Raw genomic sequence first — 6,000 nt, 5'->3', positions numbered from 1 at the left:
CTAATCTCCTGGCAAATTACAGTCAGAGTTGTAGTTCATCCATTAGGCTGGAAAAGACAAGAGTCCCAAGCAGCCCCGGTGCCTTTTCCAGTTCCCAGGAGACCCACTAACCCTCTGCGTGTGTTGCCTGCGCACAGTGAGTGTCTCCTGCTAATCAGGTCAGTGATTATCGCCCGGCTCCGGGGACCTGACAGCAGCATATCACAGCAGTTAGGGAACCACCAAACGCAGCATGCTCGCCGAGGAGCTCCCGTTAAGAAATATCGCTTAGTCCTCATTTACTCACTGGAACCTCGGAGGATTTCAGCTTCTCTTTTTTGTTCTCTTAGACAGTGAGGGGCTCAGCATAAAGAGGAAAAAGCAGCCGAGCACGCAGCTACTTGGAGGGTGTTGACTGAAAACTTCGCTCTCCCCACCCCGCTCACGGTTGATTCGACTGATTTCTCACCTCCTTCGCAGTGAATATTTCAATTCAGGTAAGTGCCGCTTCACCTGAGTGACTGCGTCGCGCTGAATTTCTGCATTGAAAGTTCTAACTGACTATACTGACACTCTGCACTGCAGCAAGTGACTGTTTCTGTCAGGAGAAGCCTTAGTTTACAAGCAACTGTCCTAGAATGAAACCCGGTGTTTGGGGATGATATTACAGAGCAATTTCTTTTGAAACCTAAGTATTCTGCCTTGCGTCAAGAGAAAATGAAAGGAAATATGAAAAGAGAGTGAATTTCTCTTTTTACCTTTTTAAATAATCTAGAGAACTGTGCGGCGCTAAGGTAACTTGATTTTGATTGAAGTGTTTTGTTGGTGTCATATGGCAAAAGCTCTCAGTCTAAAAGCTTCAAAGTTAAATCAGATGGAGAGAACATTTGCAAATGAGAGTTGAGATTTTGTGCAGCTTTTTACTTTAACAACGTTCCTGAGCTCCCTGTGGGTTGAAGGATTTAGAACTAAATCCCTGAATATTTTAATAGTGACCATTTAGCAATTAAAATTTTAATAAAGGTTCTGATGTAGCTGTTAAGAAAAATGAACCAAAAAGAATTATCATACCACTGATATGATTTATAGTTTTTGTATGAGAGGTGAATTTTTAATGAGATAATTTAATAAAAAGAAAAGTAAAGAAAATTACTTTCTTTCTAAAATACTTACTTTTGAAAGGAGAATTCTTCAATAATGGATTCAAATTAAATGTTTACTGACATCTTGGCTTTTATGTTTGAAGTTGTACTTTGTCATCAAACAAGAGTGAACTGAGGTTAAACTTGTATTTTACATGGCTTAGGGCAATTATCTATGTAATTTAGACAAACTAGTCCACATTATCTCTTCTAAACCCTTTTTCCTCATAAGTTTGTTAAAAATATCTAAAGGGAATGGAAGCAACTTTTCCAAAGTTAGATTTAATTATCCAAACTTTTTCTTTTCTATTTTACTTTGCAAGTGTAAATATAGTCTGATGGTTTTCTCTCACATCATGGTAAATTTCTATACAATCAAAAAATAAAATGATTTTATCCATATAATTACGTATGACCAATTGATTGCTTAGCGCTCTAACCACGTGAGTGAATAATAGCAACCACTTATCTTCTTATGATGTAGTACTTATACTTCAAAATGATTTTCTAACAATGAGACAAACGCTATTTAAAATACAAATGTATACTGTCATGAGATAATACTTACACAGATTGAATTTCAATAACATCTGTTATGCTAACGCACAAAGTAAAATGTTGCTGCTTTTGTGTAAAGATTTATAATGGTATCTTAACTGTGCTTTTTAAAATGAGCACTCATATTTCATGAAATGTTGATTCTGCCCTCCTCCTATGGGTATCCTGAGATGGGACATTTTATAAAGATGTCAGAACATTGTTTATATTAATTGGCTAGCCTTCCAAAATTCTCTAGAGAGCTTTCTAGGCTGATGCTATTGCTTCCCCCACAGGAATAACATATTTTTAGGATACCCATAGGCACGGATGTGTACGAGCTGTTTGTCTGTGTGTTTTAGCCAAAGCCTAAAGACGTTTATTTCCCTCTGTTGCACTGAGACTTCTATCTCTTTTCTCCAGCGAGGTGGTTTTGCAACTGATTCAAGATACCTCAGAGAAGTGTTTGACTAGTTACTGTCATTGAGTCTTTGGCATCTTCTTTTCTTACATTTGAAGCAACATGGATAAACAGGAAGAGGCAACATTAACCAAACCGGGTCACATTTGTTAGTAACAAACTTGTCCATTGCTGATAACATCTCTTTATTATAAACTATTCCTTGTGCCAAGTTCAAAATCCATGGTGATACCCTACCCAATGAACTTTTACTAGATGTACTTAGTTGATGTCTATGACCCTTGAAGGATGTGCTTAGTGTGTAATGGGATATTTATTTTAAAAAATGAAGGTAGTTGTAGTTTTTATTTAAAAAGATATACTTAAAGTTTTTAAAGGGATTTTATCAGTGTAGTTGTTGTCTTAATTTGCATTACACAGGCTGAAAAGAGAATGAAGAAAATCCTGGTTCCACTTGAGAATTGGGAGCTGTTTACGTAGGTAGCTGCCTCAGTCAGACTTTTTTTCATATATTATCCCCAGGTTCCAGCTTACCTCTAGGTTCTAAACTCAATCCCGTTTTTCATTTATTTGATGGTAATTTATTCCTTCTGTGACATCAGAAAACATCTTGTAGGATAACCTCACTTAGAATAGGCAGTTTCGAAATTTAAATCAAAAAAAAAAATCTGTTAAAGCTTTATAAAACTTTTCTTAAGAGTTATAACCTGCTCCTAGGTAGGTGGTATTTTCAATAAGAGTCAACAGGGTGAGGCAGTGTTTACCATGACTCCTAAATGCCAGACAGCTGGGGTATAAATTTTGTATGTATGATTATATAATTATCAGGTCAAAATGATGACACTGGAGATAATTTGCCCCAATTTTCCAGATGAAGAGATGCAGGCTGGGAGAGCAGGCTGGGGACCTATGATTCAAGTTCAGGTCAGACAGTATTTAAAGCTCGTAATCTTTACACTATACTTTTTATCACTTTATACCTGGTGACCTATTCTGATACTCATGAATATCTGATAGTGCAACTTAATTATATCACCCTTAGAATAGTTTAATTCTTGGCTTACTCAAAATAAATGATTTTGTAAACTCCATAGCCACCAGTGTTTGAAAGAAGCATATATTTTTTTCTTTGAGATTCTGAAAGAGGTTAGTGCTCAAGTCTTTGCATCAAGCTGATTCTGATTACTACTGACAGAAAAAACACTCTACTATAGGGATAATCAGTACGGAAGTTTAGTATCTGCAGTATAAACATCTTTCCAAGAGAGGTAGATATACTCTCAGGATAAAAATCAAATAAAGAGTAGAGATATAAATTCAATGCCACTTATATTGAAATGGAATTAAAAGGAGGTTACGGAGAATTTATGTTCGTGGCAAAATACGTTCATAATATTAGAAAAGATAAAGAAGTGAACAGAATGGAATGTTGGAAAGTAGACTAAAGAAAAAAAGTAGATTCAAATGTACAGGAATCTATTTGGTCTACTGACTTTACATAAGCCTTCCCATATGTACACAGAGATTTGCTATAGCTAATTACGTTGATATTGTGACAATGTTATCCAAAGCAAAATCTGGTCCCATCTAGGACAAAAAGGGAGAGATGTGATAAAATTAGGATTGACCTGAAAGATCTAATTTGATGAGCTCTCATATCCAAGAATGTGCTGAGATGTACCGGAAGCTGCATAGTTATAAAATATGATCCTTTGTTATGCTCCAGCCTGCTCTCAAACACTTAAATAGATAATATTGAACCAGTTACTGCAAATAATGGATTCAACAATGATTAGAAACATGATCAAGAAATGTATAATCTCCAGCCACCAGCCAGTTTACTTTCCATTCGCTAGATTTTATGGCAAGCTATTGGCTTTTTCTAGTTGTATATAAGAATAACAGAAAAACAAAGTATATATAGATAATCTTTAGTACTATTCCAAAAGAATGGACATGATCTATAAACAGTGGTATTTCAGAGGAGCCTGTTATGCTGAGCGTTCACTATGCACAGGTCTCCCCACCCAGAAAGTATGCCGTGTGTCTAGGCTCCACAGGCCACAGCAGATATGACCAGAGATGAATGTACCCAGATCTATGACAGCCATCTCTAGAGTAGCCAATGGCTACCATGTAGCCTTTCAAAATAACCATGTCAATAAAGAATGTTTTATGTAACCCATAGATGATTTAGTGACCTTAAGCATAAATTCAGCCTACTGTGGATAACCAGCAGTAGATGGGCAGGAGCAGAAGTTGAGAAACACAGAGATGATGGTCTGCAGAAATCATGAATAAGCTGAAGTCGTGAGGTTGGTAGGAAGGAAAGAGAAGTTAATTCCCTTAGGTCAATTAGAAGACAAACATTTTCTGACTCGCCATAATGGCTAAGCACAAAAATAAAGGCGTGCTCCCTGTATAGAAGCAGAAAGACTATGTTATCCTGGGCGGTATTCCAGACACACCATGCAATGGTGAGACTTTTTCCTGTTTTCCACATTTTTCTCTGTGGTTTCAGTTCCATTAACCAATTCGAGCTGAGCACATCTGTGTCTCTTACAAACTAAAAGCTTATAACTGGCCCAGCATCACACATATTCATAGTCTCAGTAGACAATGGATAAGGCAGAGATGTGTAGTGGCGGAAAGTACAGGTTCTGGGTTCAGCTACCTGGGTTCAGATTCCACTGAGGGTACTTGCTAGCTCTGTGACAAGTCAGTTAAGGTGTCCAAACTTTATTTTTATGACCTTTAAACTGGAGCGAATAATAGTACTAATCCCACAGCAGTGCTGTGGGATAAAATGATAATTAATGATAATGATAAAATGATACAATGATAAAAATGATAAAATGATAAAAATGATAATTAATATAACCTACTTACAATTACTCAGGTGCTCAGGAAATAATAGTTGTTATTATAAACCAGAAACCTTGTTTTTAGTCCCTCACCTTACCTGTCAAGTAGAGAAAATCCAGGACGTTCTTTCTCCTTTAAAACAATGCACACTTGGGCCTTACCAGAAGCTGGAACCATGTCCTGACACTGTGTTTATATCAGTACATTTGAATTTTAGGAACATACACTTTTTCCTCTACTGGATTTAGACAGATGTGTGGATGTTACTTTAAAGAAAGTAATTTGGGAGCTGGCTTAGAGAAAACTTTCTATTTTGTCAATGGCTGCTTACATGCTATAAAACCAGACTTGAATAGTTGACAACATAGAGAGTGTAGTGTGTGCATAGCTGAAATTATTCACTATTTTATCTTTTACAGAAAAAGTATGCTGACTGCTTGTTTAGAAGAGAAACAAATTTATGAGACTAATTCATATGTTGTATGATTTTATTATGAGCATACTAAATATTCTGTGGAATATTTGTAAAATATCTTGAAGATGACTACCTAAAAATCTATTTCCTGGTAGATTCAAGCCCATCATTTCCTCCTCTAACTCATCTATATCTTGCTATGGGATTTAAATCCTCTAGTTATAAAGTTGAAAAGTTATCAAATACCATTTATACATATGTATGTGTATATGTATATGCAGAAGTATTTCATATTTTGTGTGTTGATTCAAGTAATCCCCATAAATAAAAGGTATTTTCTGCAATGGAATTCATCGTTTTCCATCCTCCAAGCCACGGATTCTTATGTTTTGCTCTATATGGGAATCAATGACTCTGTGCCTTAAAGTGGCAGATTCCTGAGGCTCATTCCTGGAGTACTGATTTTGTAGGTCTGAGAAAGGACCCAGGAAACACAGTTTTGAGACACATGCAGGTTATTCTGATAAAATCAGAATATATAGGAATGTGGCCTAATCACTGAGATTTAAACAACTTCCCAGGCAGTTCTGACATGCAGACAAGGCTGAGGATTGCTGTTATAGAGCAGCACCTCCCAACTT

At 36.4% G+C, this 6,000-nt stretch overlaps 1 protein-coding gene across 1 annotated transcript in view; it reads left to right on the top strand.

Annotated features, from left to right (window-relative positions):
• The first annotated feature begins 266 nt into the window (after positions 1-266).
• CDH12 (cadherin 12) overlaps positions 267-6,000 on the top strand; it is a 415,721-nt gene continuing 409,987 nt past the window's right edge. Inside the window, exon 1 of the mRNA XM_068535175.1 lies at positions 267-476. The gene's annotated coding sequence lies outside the window, so the exon portion shown is untranslated. The remainder of the gene's footprint in view (positions 477-6,000) is intronic.

Source organism: Eschrichtius robustus, chromosome 2 (assembly GCF_028021215.1).
Source record: "Eschrichtius robustus isolate mEscRob2 chromosome 2, mEscRob2.pri, whole genome shotgun sequence".
Taxonomy (NCBI): Eukaryota; Metazoa; Chordata; class Mammalia; order Artiodactyla; family Eschrichtiidae; genus Eschrichtius; species Eschrichtius robustus.
The sequence above is the reverse complement of the archived record's forward strand: the minus strand, read 5'-3'. Positions and strand labels throughout refer to the sequence as shown.